The sequence below is a fragment of the Triturus cristatus genome, chromosome 7 (genome assembly GCF_964204655.1).
Source record: "Triturus cristatus chromosome 7, aTriCri1.1, whole genome shotgun sequence".
NCBI classification, from domain to species: domain Eukaryota; kingdom Metazoa; phylum Chordata; class Amphibia; order Caudata; family Salamandridae; genus Triturus; species Triturus cristatus.
In genome coordinates, this window is record NC_140590.1 from 1,846,040,301 (window position 1) to 1,846,062,460 (window position 22,160).

Sequence of the window (22,160 nt, forward strand, 5' to 3'; positions counted from 1 at the left end):
ACATACTTGTGATCACAGATACAACTCGTACAGGCTCTTACACCTGACTGTCTCTCTTGAAGTGCCCCACTTGTTGGTACTTATAGCACGTCACCATCTTGGCCATGAAAGAACTGTCCTGGCTTTGCTTTTCAAGATGCTCTTTTCCAAACACACCATTACATTGCCTGTGTCGCGTAGGCCTACTTCTTGTCCCATCAGAATTACCCTGGCCCTTTCCTTTGGTTTGGAATCAGTTTGTGGAGGGTTCTTCTGCCTTTTTGTCATAGAAACATACTGTTCTTGACCGTTGTTCACTATGTTAGACTGCAAGCTTCCCTGGCTCCCTCTCCATCAGATCTGACCGGTGTAGCCTGTAGTGTTCATATTATTTACTGTCACACATTAGTGTAGAATGTTATTGGTCTTCTTGGATTCTATGTTCCATTCCTGGCGGTTGTGGCATCGCTTGTTGGAACCGTCTGGGAGTGGTTGTTTAAGCTATCTTCTGATTTAATAAATGTAACCTGAAGTCTACAATTTGTCCAACTGTGCTTACTTCATATTGGCGACGAGCGGGAATCAAGAAGAAGACAACATTCACTTTTGGAAATTATTATGAAGGTACTTTGTTTCTAATATATGAGTCTATGTGCGTGAATGCACCAGCGGCTGTACGTGAGATATGTGCTTATGATTGCACCAGCGGCTGTAAAAATCTTCTTTCAAGTGCCATCCCACGTAGCTGTATGCTAGTGGTAGAGGCAGGAAAAAAAAAGGAAGTGCGAACGCGAGCTGGAGAAGCAGTGTGTTTGCATTTCATTGTCAGTTGAAGTGTTCAAGGATGGTCTACTTTATGAAGAGTGGCTGCGTTTGGGAAGTCGCGCTCTGATAGCGCCTGCAGCATTTTTTTTTTCTTCTTTCTAAATATTGTTTTCGTGTCAGCGACGAACATTTAAAGGAAAACGCGCTCTGATCGTGCCCGCGGCAGATTTTTCTAATGTCTGCAGCAGTTTCCATATACATTGCAGTAACTACGAACATTTAAAAGAAAACAATTACCTACATTAGAACTCTGTAATCCAACGTGCGCAGCTTCTCTTCCTTCCAACTACACAAGAGAATCATGGGATTCGGAGTACCACACTGCATGCTGGGAGCGTGGTGACGTTGCATGCCTCCGGCGGCCATCTTAAGTGTTTAGTATTGTGAAATTTTGCCGGTGACATCGTTTTTGGATTGTTTTCTTTCGGGTTTTTTTCCCTTCCATGTCAAAACAATGCTGGATGCAAATTTTACTTCGGTGATTCGAACACCGTTCAAGTAAGGAAAAAAAAAAAAACAATAATAAGCCAAGATCATTTCTTTTATGTGTAGCACATTTGGTTGTTTTATTCAAGATTATTTGTGTGTAATCTACATCTGTGCTTTATACACCACTTATACTGAATATACTGAGGAAAGTACTGGGCATTTAAAAACAAAAGGGTGAACAGTATATTACATAGTTAGTTTTGGTATTATTTTACATTTACTTGTCTTTATTTCTACAATGTCAAATATTTCAGCACCCCCACGTTTTTTGCATTCTGCTGGTGAACCTAAGATGGAATGGGATTTATGGTATCCCATGTTTCTAGCCTATGTGGAAGTATTAGAGGAGGATGGTTGCTCTCCTAAAAGGAAATTAGATCTTTTGAGACATTGTTTAGGTGGTCAAGGCATTAAAGAATTTGATAGTTTGCCTCCTCTTGAAAGCACAGAAGGAGTAAATGTTTTTGAAGTCGCTGTCAAAAAAAATGAGTATTAGATTTGGAAAGAAAATAAATGTAGTAATGGAGAGATTTAAATGTTATTCTCGCGCTCAAAGAGAAGATGAGTCTATTGAAAACTATGTATCTGCTTTACGTTCTCTAGCCAGTTCATGTGCATTTGATACCATTAATTATGAACAGGTACTAAGAGACCAAATTATGATGAAAACAAAGAGTAAAAAAATACAAGAAAGGTTGTGGTTAGGCACTGAATCATCATTAAGTGCTGTAGTTAACATTGCGAAAGGTATTGAACAATCTGAAAAGTTTGTCAGTGAGATCAGAGGTCAACCTCATGTGAAAGTACAAGATCCCGTAGCAGAAGTATCACTTGTAAAAAATCAATTCACGCCAAAGAGAACGTCTTTTGTCAATAGGAAAGATTCTGGATTTAAAGACAACAAATTTAGTAATAGAAGAAACCCTGTGATCTGTTATAGATGTGGTAGTTTTGATCACGTGGGAAATTACAAAGGATGTCCAGCATGGAATAAAATTTGTATTAAATGCAAGAAAGCAGGTCACTTTGGGAAAATGTGCAGGTCCTTGCAAAAGGTTAACTGTGTTACTTGTGAAGAGAATGAAATCTCTACAGAATTTAATGAATTCAATTGTATTTCTTGTGTTGGCGAGAATAATTGTAAAGATTTTCCATTTGGCACAATATTGATCGATGGGAAGGAAGTGACAATGATGATTGATTCTTGTGCCTGGTATTCCATTATTGGCAAGGATGTATTTGAGGAATTGTGGGACAGTAGGAAATTACTACCTCCTGATATTAGACCTGGCAGTTACTCAGGGCACAAAATTGTATTTGGAGGGATTCATTTGGGTAGATTTGGTTTTCAAAGGAAAAAAATTTAAAGTTAAATCGTATGTCTCGGTGTCCAGATGGCTGCGTGAGCAGACGCGTCTCTAGAGCGCTCCCCCACGACCGCCAAATATCCTGCATCTGGCTGCCGAAAAACTGCCAGCCGCCCACAAAATCATGCTGGAAGCCCCCACGGGTATACTGCGAACATTGTGAGCCCTTCGGTGTTAACCTCAACTTCGATAAAGCGAGTCACAACAGCGAAGACTCAGTCTTTCAGGTCAAGAGCACTCGTTCTATCCAAATCCAGGTTGGCTCTGCTGGATATAATGGAGAACCTCGGTTTAGCAGATGTATGGAGGGAAAGGTCAGGAAATAAGCTGGGGGTTTCTTTTCATAACCTTAAATATAAACACAAATCTAGAATTGATTATGCCCTTTTTAGCTATATACTAAAAGACTCGTTAAAAGGGCTTAAATACCTTCCTTCACACATCTCAGACCATATGGCCATTATTTTTGAGCTTCAAGGGGCCACCCATAAGAAAGTATCATCCTGGTCCTTTGATCGTACGATATTATTAGAGGAAGAAGAGATAAACTTTCTGTCAGCGGAGGTAAAAAAATGTTTAGACATAAATTTGGGCTCGGCTGACATCAACACAGTGTGGGATGCCTTGAAGGCCTTTATTAGGGGCTGTATAACCAACAGAGCTACTTATAGGAGGAAAGTTTATCGTCATAAAATACAAAACATCGAGATGGAGTTGGCCAAAATAGAGCAGCAGTTGGGCTCTAACATGGCTTCCTTGGGGGTGGCAGAAAAACAGGCCAATTTGCGATGTCAGCTTGAAAGTATACTACAAGAAAGACTTACTAAAAGATGGGAAGCGAGTAAAATCTCTAATTTTGAATTTGGGGAATCGGCAGGAAAGGTTCTGGCATGGAAGGTTAAGACAGAACAGGCTAGAAAGTATATCAAAGAGATCAAACGAGATGGTGACACCACTATGAGAACCTCAGACTGGGAAATCGGAACCGCCTTTCAGGAATTTTTTCAAGATATATACAAGGAAGAGGTCAGGGATGATCCGGAAGCCAGGGAGAGCTGGTTAAACAATATCGATCTACCATCTTTGCAAACATTACATAGGGTCCATTTAGAGAAGGAGATCTCAGAAGAGGAGGTGGGAAAAGCGATCGGCCATTTAAAGAAGGGGAAAGCGGCGGGTCCGGACGGCTTACCTGGAAAATTATATCGCGCGATAAGTCCCGTTATTACCCCTCTATTGTCAAGTCTCTTTAATGCCATTCTTTTAAGAGGGGAGAACTCCCCTGAATCATGGAAGGACGCCACGATTGTTCTTATTCCAAAGCCAGGGAAAAAGCTATCAGAATGTGGGTCTTATAGGCCGATTTCTCTTCTAAACAATGATTACAAAATTTTCACATCTATTTTGGCATTAAGATTGGGGGAGGTAATCGGATCCATAATTCATCCAGATCAAAGGGGTTTTATAAGGGGACGCCAGCTGGCTGATCATACTCGTGAGTTGGTTGGGGCAACTGACATCGCAACAACTTTTTCTCTTCCACTCGCCACCCTGAACCTAGACGCCACAAAAGCCTTTGATAGGGTCAATTGGCCCTATCTGGTGAAGGTTATGAGAAGATTTGGGCTGGGGGAGGTTTTTTGTCGGGTAGTCGAGACACTGTATAGGGCTCCTACAGCTAGATTATTAGTCAATGGCACTCTAACAGACCCGATAAAAATGACCAGAGGCACTAGACAGGGCTGCCCATTATCCCCGCTCTTATTTAACCTCTATATAGAGCCGTTTGCCCATATTCTGAGAAAGGAAGTGGATATTCCTTCATTTGCATATGGTGAATGGGAGAAGCGAATAGCGCTGTATGCGGACGATATTTTGGTGTACACTTCAGATCCACAGAGAGCTTTTCCGACGGTAATCAAAAAGGCAGGAGAATTTGGGCAAATCTCTGGTTATGATATTAATGCCAATAAAACAGAGATTATGTGTTGGAACGTTCCACATCCACAGTTTACAGTTGTATCTTCAATGAGATATCTGGGAATACGTATCACTCATGATTTAGGTAGTTTGGCACAGTCTAATTTAGATCAGGTAGCAACGGATACTAGGAAACTTTTGAGATCCTGGACATTCTTACCACTCTCGATTTTTGGGAGAGTAAACTTAGTCAAAATGTCTATTCTACCAAAATTCACTTTTATTTTTAACTCAATCCCCCTGTCCTTCGATCAGATCAAAGTGGAAAAATGTCAGCGAGAAATAAATTAGTTTATCTGGAATTTTAAAGCAGTAAGGCTGACTTGGAAGAAGTTGAGAAGGAGGAGGGAAAAGGGAGGTCTGGCTTTGCCAGAGCTGTTATATTACGCATGGGCATTTCAGCTAACTTACTCGAGGATGCTTCTGAAAACTCCCGTAACATCATCTTTGGGGAGTATGTTCAGGGCTATGCTAGGGGGAATGGACATCCCATTGGATGGTTTTTTATTTAAGTTTGGAGACATGAAATATTTCAAGAAAGTCAGACTAAAGACCTTGCAATCTGCCTTATTAAATTGGGTTCAGATAAGAAAAAATGTCAGGTTACACTATTATTCTAATTTTGTGCCGGTTTGGGACTCTCCCGGCCTTCCACCCTGTATGCAGGATAGCCTTGCAACCCCGTTAAGGGACGCTGGGATTTTAAGATGGGGAGAGATACTGCTGGATGGAAGGGTACAAGACTGGGACGTTCTGAGGGACAGGGTGGGCACGGCCTTCTCTAGATTCAAGTATATACAGTTGGATAGCTGGGTACGGGCGGAAAATAGGAAAGGTCCTCAAGTGGGGAGTTATAGCCAGTTTGAACAACAACTGGTAGAAAAGCAAGACGGGGCAAAGAAGTGGCAATCTGGTATTGGGGTATGGTGGAGGAGGCGGATGGAGACTTTGTCCTGCCAGAAAAGCTATGGGGGGAAGGAGTTGATCCCCCAGTGTGAGGATTTATGGATAAGATCATTTTCTTTTCTTTATAAAATTGTGAAACCAGTCTGGCTAAGACGTAATCACCTGTTTACCCTTCACCGGGCCTACTTTTCACCCCTGAGGCTCTCCAAGTTTCTCCCTGGGAAGAAATGCAACAAGTGAAATTTGGTGGCAGCCTCAGATATACATATGTTTTTGGATTGCCCGGCCATCAGGCTGTTTTGGGAGGAAGTAATGGCCACCTTGGCCTCAATTCTAAGCTTATCATTGGAAATTACTCTTCCGCTAATAATTTTTGGTCTGGAGGGAAATATATCTGGACAGGCAAAGTCTTTCCTTTTTTACTCCTTCATCCTGGCAAGACGACAAATATGTAAATTTTGGGTGGACGCCAAAGCCCCATCTCACGCTGCGTGGCTGACATCAAAGTATGAAACCGCCAAGACTGATCAGGCTAGAACATGCTCCAAACAAAAGGTGTCCTTTTAGGAATTGCTAACAAACTGGAGATAGGATACCGGGGTTTTTTTTTTTTTGTTCTTTGCCCGGGTCCGATGATTATGTCAACTAGGCTCTAGTAGATCCTGGGAAGTGGTCTCCCCCGTACGTTTTTTTTCCTGGGTCGACTTATATTGACTGGTGCCTCTCCGTTCCTTGCTCAAAGAGGTAGTCTCCCGCCTAATATACATATTCTGCCCGGAAAAAGATATGGAGGATAGATCGCTACAACATTCTATGGCAGATAATTGGTGCTTGGCTTCTCTTCGGCGAGTGGAGGTAATGGCAAATGAGGACAAAAAAAATAAAATAAAAAAAAACAGCGAAGACTCAGGCTCCGGCCCCTCCCCCACCGGACCTCTGCTGTAGGTGTACCCGGCCAGGAGAGCCTGACCAGCTGCAAGCGGCCCTTGCTGCTTACAATCTAATAATTACCCAATGATCCCCCGGTACCTGCGAAGTGACCGCGACAACACTCGTCAGACTCAGCCTCGCCTGGTGAACCCGCCGGGTGCTCGTGGGTGACGGCGCCGATGAGGAGAGAGTCCCGAACCTAACATCTGACACGCAGCAGGGACTTTGAGGCGGTGAGCGGAGTTAATATCCAGCGATCTGAAAGGGAATTCAGAGGAACGGAGGGTACCCAAATTTAGCCCACAATTAAACAAACTCTGATAGCTTTTTCACGCGGGATACGGCGCGCCTGACCTCAAAATGGCACTCGCCAGGGACATTTCACCGTAGAGCGAGGTGCCACTGCTGCAGTCTACTGGAAGAGACAGACGCCGATCACCGGAGGACCCTCGAGACACCCAGAGAAACCGAGAGAGACGCTCAGCGGCGTCTGGAGCAGTGACCTTCCAGAAGGCACTGGGAGGAATGTAAAAAGGCGGGCAACGTTTTCAGCTGGAATCTGGGAAGGACCCCCACCCCGAACATCTATCTACCTTCCTGCTGACCACTGTCTTCCCTTTTCCCGACTGAGATGGACACTGACTGTCTCTTGGACCCCAGGGCGGGCTGCATTTTTCTCACCTGTCGCGCCCGCTGCTCCGCCAGCCCTGGCTCGTAGAGGTAGGGTGGGCGTCAGCGGCTTGAACCACAGGACCACAGCCCCGGGAGCTGCACCAAGTCAGTGGAGGCACCGTGGCCAGGGCAGGAAGGAGTTAATGATTGCTGAGTGTTGCCGAACCCAGCAGCGCCTGGCGAGGGAAACCAATCGATTTTCTGGTCGCTGCATTTTTCAGATGGTGGCGGGGGAGAGGTGTCTCCGTCTCTGATGGAGAAGGCTGACCCTCGTCTGTTCTTGCCGGGGTTTCTGATGTCGGACGGCCACCAGTAATGCCGCAGCGCTTCTGTGCCTGGGTCTGCTGCGGAGAGCCGAGGTGTCCCCCTTGGCTGCCTGCCACCCTCCCCTTACTACTGGGTGTTGTGGAGTAGCGCGGCTGCCCCCTGTTAGGAGGAACGGATATCCAAGGATAGCTGCAGGACGCTGGAAGAGAGCACAGCGTCGACTCGCACAAGAGGAACCCATTGGACAGCTGGATTGGCGCCCACCTGGAGCTATGGGGAACCTCTCGTCCAACATGGCAGCCTTCCAGTCCTTGCACATCGTCATGCTCGGCCTAGACTCGGCTGGGAAGACCACTGTACTCTACAGACTCAAATTCAACGAGTTCGTCAACACTGTGCCCACCATTGGCTTCAACACCGAGAAGATCAAGTTGAGCAATGGCACCGCCAAGGGCATCAGCTGCCACTTCTGGGATGTGGGGGGCCAGTAAAAGTTGCACCCCCTCTGGAAGTCCTACAGCCGCTGCACAGATGGCATCATCTACGTGGTGGACTCGGTGGACGCAGACCGTCTGTAGAAGGCCAGGACAGAGCTGCACAAGGTGACCAAATTTGCTGAGAACCAGAGCACACCGTTGCTGGTCATTGCGAACTAGCAGGATCTGCCCCGATCGTTGCCCGTGCCGGAGATCGAGAGACAGCTGGCCTTGCAGGAGCTGGCAGCCTCCACTGCTTACCACGTTCAGCCAGCCTGCGCCATCATCGGCGAGGGCCTGCCCGAATGCATGGACAAACTCTACGAGATGATCCTGAAGAGGAGGAAGTCGCTGAAACAGAAGAAGAAGCGGTAGCGACATGGGTGCTTAAAAGACCGGAGAGAACTGTGACACGAACAAACCCACCAGCCAACTCAATTTTGGGTCCTTCTTCCATATCCTTCTTTCCGTTGGACCTGCAGAAGTGGTGATTTGAGCATGGCAGGACTGAATGCATGCCTGGGGGTTTTACTGTGGACCTGTTATATTCCCTATATGAGGACTGTTACTGAAACCACACGTCAATGGAAGCTTCTCTCCATTGGACCATCCCCCATAGCCACAGAGAGAAAACAGTCTGTCCCCCAAATTGATGCTGTTTGTTCCCATTTAGTACTCTCTTTCTTTGCCTACTTCCTTTGCTCCCATCCCCTCTCCCCTTGCATGCTACACCGCCTAGCCCCCTTTTGTGCCCTGTGACTAAGCAATCCTTCTCCCCTTGTTGGGGAAAGATCCAGTATTTATACTCTGGAGTCTCAGCGAACCCGCTGAGAGAGTCCACAGTGCCAAGGGAGCCACTCACAGTTGAGGTATGGTATGGCACCCCTTGCCAAAGCACTCACTCTCCCCTTTTTGGGGAAGGATCCAGTATGTAGGCCTTGGAGTCTCAGAGACCCATCTGAGAGAGTCCACTGCGTATAGGGAACCTCTTGCAACAGAGATAGGGAAATGATACCACATCCCCTGGGATCACAGTTTACCGGACTTTGGACGCAGCTTTGACTCGTCTACCGGTTTGTGTCCTGTCACCCTCCCCTCCTCTTTCCATGCTGTGTCTCTCACCCTCCCCTCCTCTTTCCCTCCTCCTTTCTCTGTCTACTTCCCCTGCTCCTACCCCCTCCCCTGAATCTCTCCCCTGGCCTGCTTTTTCCCTTACGTATATGTCCTTCTTGTTTGTCTCGACCTTACATGTAACTATGTTACCATGCTCTAATAACTGTGTAACCCTTTGTAACGATGTAACCTGCAACTATTGTCTGATACTCATGTAAAGCGCTCTGATACCTCCGGGTCTAGCCAGCGCTATATAAAACCTTTAAAATAAAATATATATGTAGCTACCAAAGGAGTATCCATACTTGGATGGCCTCACCAACAAGAGTTGGGTATAAAATTGGATGCCAATGCTTCACCGCCTGTATATAGTGTTTCCACAGACGATGAAGTATTTGTGCTGAATATAAAAAATATGTTTCCGAGCGTATTTAATGATACGCTTGAAAAATATGTGGATTTCAAACACAAAATTATACTTAAAGATTCTGCTGTTCCTGTGAGGCATAAAGTCCATAACGTTCCTTTAGCTTATCGCAACAAATTGAAAGACATGTTAGGAGACCTAGTTTCAAGGAACATTATTGAACCAATAGAATCTTCTCCATGGGTTTCTCCAGTGGTTCTGAACCTGATGTTGTTGTTCCATCTTTTAATACTCATGTTCTTGGTACTTGTGACACTATTGTAAAATCAACCCCGATTCCGGATGTTGTTGTGGCGCCAAGTAATGTTCCCATTGTGAATCAAAATGTTATTCCTGTAGAATACTCACCTACTCAGAGTGAAGAAATATCTGTTCAAAGGAAGAGTTGTCGTATTAGAAAACCACCTGTTAAAATGAATGATTTTGTTAGATTTTAATTATCATTCTTATGAAATTTATTCTGTAATTTTTTTTTTTTGTTGGTTTTTTTTGCTTTCGTTTTTTTTCAAAGGGGGAAGGTGTGTAGCGTTCATATTATTTACTGTCACACATTAGTGTAGAATGTTGTTGGTCTTCTTGGATTCTATGTTCCATTCCTGGCGGTTGTGGCATCGCTTGTTGGAACCGTCTGGGAGTGGTTGTTTAAGCTGTCTTCTCCAGATTTAATAAGTTTAACCTGAAGTCTACAATTTGTCCAACTGTGCTTACTTCATATCCTACATGGGGTACTGCAGTCCTCCTTGAGTTGCTCTATCATCATCAACTGGTTATGGGACTGAAAATCCTTGCCCTCCATCCCTCTCCACCACTCATTCCAGTCATTCAGTGCTCCATGAATTCATGTCTCAAACGGAACACCATCCACTCTCTTTCAATCCTTGAACCTTTACTGAGCTGGCTTCAGCCCAAACCTTCAAATTAGAGCCTCCTTCATTTGTTCATAGACCACCTGGTCAGCTACAGGCATCTCTCCAATGGCGGTTGTCCCTTCCAATGGCATGCACTCTATTAAAGGCAGCAGCCTTAGTCACCCCATTCAAGGTCTGTGTCTTACACGTGACTAAAAAGTTCACAAACTATTCCAAGATATCCTGACCTCCCATGTAAATATGCACCAGATCTCTTGGATTCTTGGCCACTACCTGGGCTGAACTGCGAATAGATTCACTTATCCCAAGTTGAGCTGTCACCACTCCCATCCTAAGCTTCTCTCTCTCAAGGGCTATCTTTTCACTCTCCAGCTCTATTTTTCTTTCCTTTTCCCTCTCATACCATTCTTTTTGCTTCTCCTCCCTTTCTTGCAATTTCACAGAGGCCCATGCTTCCCGTCTCTCCTACCTCCTCTCGTCTTGTTCCTGGAGAGCTATTCTCAGCTTTTCTCTCAAACTCCTTGGCCTTCTCCTCGTGCTCAACCTTAACTTTCTGGAGGGCCAACTGCAAGTGCGGCGTCTCTGCTTGGCTGAAACCACCTAAGGGATTTACTCATGAAATTGGTGACAGTGGCACCATAGAAATTTGAAGTGGCGTATACACCTGAGGCACTCTGGAAACTAATGGGGGTGAGTGTATCGGGGAAACTCTGGAAAGAACATTATGGGACACACTTGGCATGTATCTATGATAGATATGTGTTAAGGGGACTTGAGAGCATGACTCCACAGGGATATTCTCCTGGGTTCCTCTCATTGATTTCCTCCCCTGAGCCTAGTGCAGCCTCTTTCCTTTCACCCAGCATCTCAAACTGGTACCCAATGAAATCAGCTAGGACCTGTCTGTCTCTACTCTTGGAGTTCCTCCACAATCTGTAAGTAAATAGATTCTTCATCTAATCTGTGGACATGGTATATTCCCAACCCTGTGTTTTCCATTGCTTGTGTAATTAGATTTTGAGACTGATTCACAAAGGTACATTTACACCTTTGTGTAAGTTTACATTTCTTTGCTATTCACAAAGGGATTTACGAGTAGTATTTTACGAGACTACTTGTACATCCCTTTGTGAATAGCTAAGAATCGTAAACGTACACAAAGTGTAAGTTTATCATTTTGAACCAGGCCCATTGTGCGTAAACACTGCACTTATGTTACTGCAGTGAACTGAAAAATAGGCCAATACACGTCACTTGCACCTTGGACTCAATTGTTTTTTAAACAGATTTTATAAAATTTTATGCCTCGTGTATCAAACACAATGCGGTCATTATTCATCTGTTCATTCATTTGCAAACAGTACAATATTCCACTCCCTTCCACCACCCCTCCGCCCCCTCAAGTCATTGCTGTTTATGAACTTGACAATGTCAGGCATGAGCTATAGAGTTCCATCACTTCAAGTAAGGTATGAGAGTTAAACAACAAATCATAACAATAGGGACACAGATGAAGAGCTGGTGGGAGGGGCACTTCATTCACAATTGTAAGGACGGCGTGTCACTAAATAGAGTGAATGAGAGTGGTCTGGCTGGGGATCCCTCGGGTGTATCAGGCTCCGGGTCAGACACACTGTCCACCAATACACCCCATTCTCTGGCCACTTCAGTGTTTCCCAAGCCTCTTTGGGTGTCTCGTAGCAGTTTCCTCCCCTCGTAACTAGCCCATTGAATCCGTTCTTTTCACCACACCGTGATCCGAGGGCTCCCTTCAGACTTCCAATTTCTTGTGATCTCTCGTTTGGCTGATATAAGAGCTAGGTATTGAAATCTACTGGTAACGGTCGTTTAGGGAGTATGGGGAAACCATCCCAGTATGCAATGTCCAGGGATACGAGGTATCTCTCAATCTATCACCTGCCCTAGTGTACAGATGACCTCATTCCAATATGTATCCAGTATGGGACATGACCAGATGTGAGCACCTCCTTCCTCACATCTTGGGCAGGCCGCATCTGCTTACTTGGTCTGGGGTGAGATATGATCTGTGTAGAACATAGTGCTGGGTGAGCTTGAAGCGTGAGTCGCGAGAGACCTTGGGTATTCGATCAAGGATGAAGTCCCAGTCTTTAGTGAGAGTAGAAACGCTCAGGTCAGCCTCCCATCAGGAACGCAGCCCTTCCATTGGTTGCTGCAGGTCTGTCTGCATCGCTCAATATAGACAGGATACCGTTTTAATGGGACTGGCTGAGAGGGCTCTGCACTGACAGCTTTGGGATGTGGGAGTTTCAGTAGTCCCTGTTTTCCACTGCGCACACGCATTGCTGTCGTGAGTGATCTGTGCAGTAGTAAATGTCCCCGTGGTAGATCAAATTCTGACCAAAGCTCCTCAAATGGGAGCAGTTCTATGTCGCTAAAGAGGTCTACTCCCTTTATCACCCCTGCCTTTATCCACGTGTTAATATCCCTCCAATTGTCGCCATGTGGTAGCACTCTTAGGAAATCTAGGGGTAGATGAGGGGAGTAAGGGATGTGTAGTGCTTATTCTCTGAAGACCTTTACTCCAACACTTTGTCATCACTCTTAGTTCCTGTGAGTCATTCACAGAGGATCGCTTCACTCAAAGGAACACTCTAAGTAGATCAGCAAATGGCGGCACAATGGGGCCCGGGGGCCGATCGGGCTTCCGATGATGTGCCAGTCCCTGAATCAACCACTGCAATTGGGCCATGATATAATATGTCTCAAATTCTGGGCCTGCCAATCCTCCCGTGGTCACCCTGTGCTGCATCATTGCCAATGCAACTCATTGTCTACCCTGTCCCCGTAGGAACCCATTAAGTAACAAATATAATTCTTTAAATATCGCCCTCGGAATCCCTAACGGGAGAGTGTCAAAGAAGTATTAGAGGTGAGGTAAGGCCACCATCTTCAGAACCGCTATCCTGCCTGCCACTGGAAGTGGGAGAGTCTTCCAGAAGCCTGCGGAAGTCCTCAAGGCTCTGATAGCCCATCCCACGTTCCCATCAAGTTGGTCCTCACGATCATGATATATTCTTACCCCAAGGTAAGTTAAACAGTGGGGTCCCATTGAAGCTGGGTCAGCCCCTCCCAGGGGTCAGTACCCTGCACTCTAGAAAAGAGCCTGGACTTTTGCCAGTTCATTTTCAGCCCAGACAATAACCCAAACTCATCTAACATGGATCTGGCTCCCCTCAGGTCTTCTCCCGTATTGCGTAGAAAGTCATCTGCATAGAGCGCTATATGATGATTATGCCGCCCAATACTCAAACTCCCGTAGTATCAACCAGATCTACCCGAAGCCGCCAGGGTCTCTATAGCGAGGGCAAGCAACAGAGGGGACAGGGGGCAGACTTCTCCTGTCCTTGTCCCACAGAGGAGGCGAAGAGATGGTTCTCCCCGTGCGTACTCTTGCCATAGGTCTAGTGTATAACAGTCTATTCCATGCTATGAAGCCTTCGTCTATTCCCATTCAGGCCAGTAATTTGTATAGGTACTGGCATTCCAGGCTATCAAATGCTTTTTCTATGTCCACTGCAAAAACCGTGGCACCCTCATGATCATCTTTCTTAGCCTCCAAAATAGCTAGTAGGCATTGAATTTTACCCGCCTTATTGCGATCTGGGATGAATCCCGCCTGGTCCATATGGAACAGCTTGGGCATTAAAGGTAGGAGCCTAGCCGCCAGGATTTTACTTAGTATGAGCAGTAGGTGGATCTATAATAAGCAGGTTTGCCTGTTTTTTTGATCAGGACTATTAGTTCTTCATTGGTGGTAGTTAGTAGTATCCCTATTAACCTGGCCACCTTATACAGGGCGACCAATCGAGGCACTAATTCTGTAGAAAATGTGGCCTAGAACTCCGCTGGGGGCCCGTCGGTCCCCGGGGACTTATTGCGGGTCAAATGTTTAATGACAGAGAACATATCGGGGGGGGTAGTAATGTCACCATCAAATCTTTTGCTTCATTTTCCTTGGGGCGCGGGTCTGGCAAGGCCCTTAAATAGGTCTGTGTCACTTCCCTGCTTCAGACTGTGGAACTAAAATATAGAGGGTTGAATAATATCTGGCAAAGATATCATGAATTCCATCTTGTGTGTAGATCCTGTTACCTCTCTCATCCTCTACCCCTAGTATGGTCGAGCCGCGCTTGTCTGGGTTGGCCAGCCAGGAGCTAGATTTATCTCTTCCTGCATGTGTTCTATCCATGTACTGCTTGTAATCAAAGCACATTAATTGTTCTGTCTGCGCTGCCACCTCCTCCCTGGCTTCTAGGAGCACCAGCTGTAGCTCCAGGTGTCTTGGCCGTCAGCTCTCTATATCTCGTAAAGTCTTATCAGCGTCTTGTATATCCTTCAATGTCTGTCTGACCCCCTTTGATTCAGCTAGGCAGTATCCCCCAACAACTGCCTTAAAAGCATCCCATTCTATTTGCAGAGAGGCAGCGGTTGCTGTATTGTCTACAAAATATTGTATTATCTTGGTTCTAATCGTCTCACGGAAGACCTGGTCTTCCAATAGTTCTGTTTTCAACCTCCATGTAGGGATGGAGGGTCGAAGGCGAGCCCATTGCAGGTGCATCAAGACAGGATTGTGGTCTGATATTGTGCGTGAGAGGTATTCAATAGTATGGGTCATACTATGAGCATCAAGTGCGCATAGGAATAAATCTAGTCTGACATGTAGCTTGTGGAGTCCAGAAAAGAAGGAATAGTCTTGCTCCAGGGGCTGTGTCTGTCTCCACAAGTCTATGAGACCCCAATGGTTTTGCCAGTCCCTAAACACTCTGGCTGTGTGCATAGTCTGAGAGTCAGGAAGTGGGGTGTGTGATCGGTCCAGTTGTACAGAGATACGCAGTTGAAGTACCCCCCCCCCCCCATTATAGTCGTAGAGGTTAGGTACGGCGCTAAATGCCTCAAGACTCCCTCAAGAAAAAGACCCTGCTCTACATTTGAGCCATATATTTTAACTATAGTTATGTCTCGTCCTTCAAGTCGCCCTCTGTGCCCACTATTTTGTCTAAAAACTGGACAGGTACTCTCGCTCTAATCCAAATTAGGACACCTCTTGCATAGGCTGAGAATTCTGTGTAATATGCTTGTCCCCTACAGCACCTCTGCAGTGCTATACCCTCTTACCCTGTTAAATGTGTCTCCTGCAAGAGAGATATTTGGACTCTACCCCTATTGAGGTATGAGTATACTTTTTTTTTTTTAAACTTTGTTTATTGAGATTTTATGGTTCAATTTCACATACATACAGAAAGAAAAAACATATGCAGGTTCAAATGGCAATGTGGATTAATCGTCACATGAGCATCATATATATCTCTTCCCCAGGGGGCGAACGAGTCCCGTTACACAATAGTGCGTATGGCCAGTGGCCTACCCAAATAATGGGGACATCAGGTAGGGGAATAATGTATATTATAGTTATCCAGAATCGGCCTGGGAGCCCCCAAGCCAATCGTGTCAGTCTTTTCGATCCCTTCCGAAGCATGGCCCCCTCCCAGAAAACCCCGCCCCCTCATCACAGAAACAAGAAACAAGCTATATGGAACAGAATATCAGAATCTCATCACTCCCAAGGCCACACACAGGGGAGCAGGAGAAACAAAGCAGGTGCACCTATAGTGCCCTAGCATTACACCTCCCTCCCTATGCAGGATGCCAACCTTGGGTATTGGAAGTAGGGTCGTCAGCAGCCATAGGGGGTCGCTTTCCGCCAGAACCTCCGGATACTGCAACAGATAACTCTGCAATGGCCCCCAGATGTCGGCAGGGCGGGACCGGGCGGGAAGCAGCTCAGAGTATATCAGTACTTGCTCTTGACAATATATAAGATCTTTGAGCCACTCCTTAAATTTCGGGGCCCGTCCCCGTCCCCAGCGGCAAGCAATACGCCGTTTCCCTAATAAAAGCGCCATCGTGACAAATCGACGACATGAGCGCGGAATCTGTTTGGTATATCCTAGTAACGCCTGTACCGGCTCAGGCGCAAGAGGAAGTTCTATCATGTGCGCAATAGCAGAGTACACCTGTCCCCAGTAGCTCTGAATAGCAGGGCATGTCCAGGAGAGGTGGAGGAAGTCTGCCTGAGGGGCGTGACATCTCTCGCAATTATCAGAATCCTGCAGTCGAAATTTGTGCTTGGTTACCGGAGTGCAGTAGAGGCGGTTCAGAAATTTAAAATGTATGATCCGATGCCTACTACTCGCCGAGATTAGCTCCGTCTGCAAGCAACAGTAGGCCCACCTGTCTTCACCGAGCTCCATCCCCAACTCACGCTCCCACTCCCCACGAGCCCTCGAAACAGAAACAGGCGCATCCGAGCGAACCGCATGGTATAATATCGAGACCAAATGGGAGGGTGAGGTTGCCTGTAGGAGCCTATGTAGGGGAGCGAGAATCTCGGGCTCAGCCGGGAACGTTTGCAGTAGGGCCTTCATGCCATGTCTCAGTCTAAAGTAAGTGAAAAGCTCCAGAGGGGTGGGTGCGTAGCCTACAAAGAAGTGATCCCTGTCACGAAACTGCCCGCCTGTAAACAGATCACCCCAAGTCAGAATCCCCAATTTGCGACTTAAGTTGTGAAACAGCTTCTCCTGTAAAAGGGGGAGCTGAGGGTGGTAAGCAATGGGGAGGAGAGGCGAGTACAGAAACGAGCTCCCCACTCGCTTTGATATCTCCAACCACGCATCCACCGTACCCTAGAGGGCGTTGTAGTTAGCGGTGGTATGTGGGAGCACACTATGCAATAAGCCAGGCAGGGGCAAAGGCGCCGCAAGCCAGTCCTCAGCAGCAAGTTGGGGCATGAAGGCAATGGGACGGAACCAGTAATACGCATAATGCGCCTGGGCACAGTAATAGTATAGTTCCAGATCTGGAATATCAAAGCCCCCACGGGAGTAAGGGGAGGTCATCACAGCCCATTTCAATCTAGGTCTCCTCCCCCCCCACACCAGCCGTATCAATTCTGAACGCAACCGGGAGAAGAAGTGTCTCCCCGGAGGAAAAGGAATATTCAGGAACAAATATAGGAGCTTGGGAAGTACCACCATCTTGATCAGAGCGGCACGTCCAGCCATCGATAATGGGAGCGTAAGCCAGCGGTCAACGCAAGAGGCGACATGCAGCAGCGTCGTACCATAGTTTAATCGCATCAGCTCCTCCCTATCTCGAGAGACCTTAATGCCAAGATACTTGACTTCGGAATCGCTCCATTCTATGGGGTAGTCAAGCGAGAATTTCCGGGAACCGTCTGTCAGATGGAAAATCTGAGACTTAGACCAGTTAATCCGTACGCCCGACACCTCCCCGAAGACTAAAAATTCCCGAAGCAGAGGGTTCAGATTATTCTGAGGGTCCCGAACATATAGGGTAATGTCATCTGCATACAGCGACAGCAAAATCTGTCGCTGCTCGCAGAACAGCGCCCTGTTCTGATGGTGCTGCCGCAGCCTCGAGGCAAGTGGCTCAATCGCCAGTGCGAATAAAAGTGGGGAGAGAGGGCACCCCTGTCTGGTCCCTCTGGCGATCCGGAAGGGCTCCGACACTCTGCCATTGACTAAGACCCTAGCGCACGGGCTACCATAAAGGATAGCTATCCACCCCAGGAATACCAAAGGAAAGCCCATGTGGGACAGCGCAGCCACCAGGTAATCCCATTCCAAGGAGTCAAATGCTTTTGTGGCGTCCAAAAAGACCGCCACCATCTGTAAATCGGGATCCACATTCTGTAAAGTGGCGAATAGCGTGCGCAAGTTGTGCGACGTCGCCCTGCCAGGTATAAATCCCGATTGGTCCGGGAGAACCAGTCCCTCCATAAGGAGTGTCAAACGATTAGCCAAAGTTTTAGAAAGGATCTTCGCGTCGCAATTAAGGAGGGACAATGGGCGATAAGAGTCCGGGGAGGTTGCCGGTTTACCCGGCTTTAAGAGGGAGGTGATCAGTGCCTCTCTCATGGAAGGCGGAAGCACTCCCAGCGTATGGGCCTCATCAAACACCACCTTCAATATCGGCGCAAGAATATCAATATAAGTTTTATAGAATTCTATCGGGAAGCCATCAAGGCCGGGGGCCTTTCCCGAGGCCATTTGCATTATAGCCTCCCGGATTTCGTCAAGGCCCAGCGGAGCCATAAGGAACTTTCTCTGCGCGTCAGAGAGCCATCCCAGTGTGATCTCTCCCAAGTAGCGGTCCAGCTCCGGTGGGCGTGTGTGAGCGGAGGAATATAAGTCAGCGTAGTGAGTAACAAACGCATGCATTATGGACCGGGTATCTCTGTGGAGGTCTCCCGAGTGTCCCCGTAGTTCGAGGACGTGATTATTAAAGCGAGGCGGCCGCGTCGCCCAAGCTAAGAATTTGCCCGGCCGTTCACCCTCCCCATACCGTCGGGCCTGAAAGTATTTCCCCCTGAATCGAACCTCTCTGTCAGCAGTTGCCGTGTAGTCAGACAGCAGGTCTCGGAATTTGGCTTGCGCTTCAGCATTACTGGCGAACGTGGGGCGGGATTCCAGATCTCTAAGGTCGGATTCCAATTTACGAAGAGTGTTACGTAGGTCTCTGAGTATGCCCCCCCCCCCTTGGAAATGCACATCCCCCGAATGGTGACCTTAAAGGCCTCCCAAACTACCGCCACACTATCCACCGTCCCACCATTGCGTTGGAAGAAGCTCTCAATTTCCTGCGCTAGTTCAGACCGGAAGACGTCGTCTAGCAGGACATTAGGCTGCAATCTCCACGCCATCGGAGAGCCAACCAGGTCTACTAAGTTCATACCCATCGAGACAGGGGCATGATCGGAGTAAGTGCGAGCTAGGTGTTTTACCCAACAGAGCCTGGGAGCAAGCCCAGGAGAAACCAGGATGTAATCCAATCGTGCCCAAGTGGAATGTGCAGCTGACCAATGTGTACCCTCAAGGGTCGCAGGGTGTCTATGGCGCCACGCGTCTATCAGATGGCGATCAGTGAGGAGGCCATGGACATACGCCTGGGAGCGGGAGTAGTGCTGAGGGCCAGGGTTCGCTCTGTCCTGTATGGGGTCAGCAACTATGTTGAAGTCTCCCCCCCACACTAGATACGTGGAGCCAATACTCAGAATCTCAGTCCAAAGCGCCTGGAGGCAATGCGGATCATCCGAGTTGGGGCCATAATAACAAGCTAAAGTTAGCGTATCCATACCCAGACGTCCCCAAATGACACAGTACCTGCCCTCTCTGTTGGTGCGCTCTCCTATGTACGCAAAGGGGGCATGCTTCCGAGGATTGCAACACCTCGTGAGTAGGTGGAATATGAGGAAAAAGCACGATGACCGGCCCAACGCGATGCAAACAGCGAGGGCCTGGAGGGGTCGAGGTGTGTCTCCTGAAGGAACGCTACCCCAATGTGATGTCTATCTAGGTATGCCAGAATTTGCCTACGCTTTCTAGGGTTTCCCAAACCCCTCACATTCCACGTGAGGAAGGTGAGCTGACTAGTACAGTCCCCACCTGTTGGCGGATCACTCATTATAAATCGCCATATTCAAATAGCACATCACAATGCGCCCGCCGCCCCCTGAATGATGCAAAGAGAACAATGCAAACGCCACCTCCTGCCAGTCAGAACCATCAGATACCTTAACTCCCCAACACCCCCCTTCTCCCCCCACCCACCCACAGCAGCATCCCAATCATGCCATCTGGATCAACCCCCTGCCCCCCACCCCCCCACAAAACTCCCCCATAGCAAGTACCATAAGGGATCAACATATAACCGTGAAAGAACAATGGGGTGATACCCTTGAGGGCGCAATCTAGGTGGAGACACTGTATCCCCCTGAGCCATTAGAGCATACCCAGTAGATAACCGAGTCCTCTCCATGGACAGAGGGTGCCCAGCAAAGCATAATGTCCTGAAAGTCTGACGCGCCGGGAGTAGGAGCAGGACTCCGATGACTGCCCCCCAATACAGTTCAGGCAGGCTCGCAGGCCATCATATCAAGTTTCGTATCAGCGTTCACTCGCACCAACCTACCAGTCACTGAGCATCCGGTCCCGGCGTTGCACAATGGTGGCTCAGCACCATCAGTCCGAGGACGGCGTGGAGGGGCGCTCCAGTTCGCGCTTCTTGACACGTTTCAGGAATTCCTCTGCTTGTTGAGGACTCGTGCAGAAGGTTTGTTTCCCCTGATGTGTGATGCGCAAGCGGGCTGGGTATAATAGCGCATAGTCAATTTGTGCAGCCCGCAGTTTTTGCTTGACTACAATGAACTTCTTTCGTTCTTCTTGGACCACGGGGGTGAAGTCCGGGAATATAGTGAAGGAGTTACCATCATAGGATAGGGTCCTCTGTTCCCTCGCCGTCCGAAGGGCTGCGTCGCGGTCTCGAAAGTTCAGCAGGCGAGCGATGATGGGGCGGGGAGGAGCCCCCGGCAGCGGCCTCGAAGCCAGCGATCTATGCGTCCTCTCGACAATGAACTGAGGAGAGAGGGAATCCGTGCCCACCACTGCTCGCAGCAAGCCTTCCACATAGACCTCCATCTTACCCGTGTGGGTTGACTCCGGTACGCCAATGATGCGTATGTTATTTCTGCGACTACGCGCCTCCAACTCCTCGTTCTTGGCTGCTATTACTCGGAGGACTTTATCCATACGTGTCACCGTAGCCGATAATTGTGTCGTTCGGTCTTCTGAATCCGAAATACGCCGCTCCGTCTCTGTGAGGCGTTCACCATGGCTATCCACCTTGTGGACTATGGAGTCCATACGTGACTGCATAGAGTCCATTTTGTCCACGATAGTCGCCAGACTCTGCCTCATGTCCAGTAGAATAGATTTGACATCGTCTGCCGGCGGAGCGGCTGATTGGGCCGACCCTCCCGCGTCCTCCCCGGGCTGGGATTTAGTGGACTTTTTTGCCTCAAAGGTGAGGCGAGGCTGACGGCTGTCCGGCTTCCCCATGTCAGTCTCTACAGGTAGACCACTGCAGGCGCGAAGTCGGAAACACACGACCCAGTGTATCCGGGGCGCAGGAATATGAGGCAGTCCGTCCGCACCCCAATGAGCACCACCACAGGGCAATCGGATCTTCTCCGCGGTATCGCTAGGGCGACATTCGTCTCCGGTCCCCGCGCCTGGAATCAGCCCCAATCGCTCGGTCAGACCACGCACTTCTTCAGCAGGCCATCCTCCATCACGATATTGGGAGCGAGTATGACCTCCGCACCCACAGCCGCCGGCAGCCAAAGAGGGGGAGGCAGGATCCGGGCGACACAAGTCAGGGCTCCCCAGATCACACGGCAGGCCTCCTACCTCCGCCGCGGCACCGCCCGGGCCCAGCAAGGGAGGAGCGCGACCCTCCGACCAGTGCCCCCAGGCAAGCAGCAACCGCCTCAGTCCAGGCAGGACCCCCTCGCGGGCGCCGACGCGGGCCCCTCGGTCGCAGCACTAACGTCCTCCAGACAGGGGCAGCGCGGCTTCAGCCTCCTCCTTTAGGCACCAGCACTCGGCCTCTGGCCGGACAGGCAGGCCGCCAGGGCCAGCAGGAGACAGCCGGTCACAACGGGGCGGGTCAGGGAGGGCCGCTTCGCGCCGTACTCCGTCCCCGGGCAGGAAACTCGCATCCTCACCTTCGATGTCTGCTGTGTGTATTCAGCTCGCCCAATGTCACAACGCCTGTGGTTTCCCCGGGTACAGGCTTCAGGAAGGGTTCCGCGGACCCTCAGCGCCTCCGATGCAGGTCCGATTATCCGGGACCCAGAGGACGCAGCCGGGCCTCTCCGCCCACGTGTGCAGCACCGGCCTCGCGTAGCGGTCACCACCCGGCTCCGGCACCAGCGAGGATCTCACGCCAGTCGGCG

At 48.5% G+C, this 22,160-nt stretch overlaps 1 protein-coding gene and 1 pseudogene across 1 annotated transcript in view; one reads left to right on the forward strand and one right to left on the reverse strand.

Moving 5' to 3' along the window:
* The window catches only part of LOC146813414 (C-type lectin domain family 10 member A-like), a 168,090-nt gene that overhangs the window by 15,792 nt on the left and 130,138 nt on the right, over positions 1-22,160 (reverse strand). The gene's annotated exons all lie outside the window — the stretch shown is intronic.
* LOC146813415 (ADP-ribosylation factor-like protein 4C) lies at positions 7,688-8,266 on the forward strand (annotated as a pseudogene).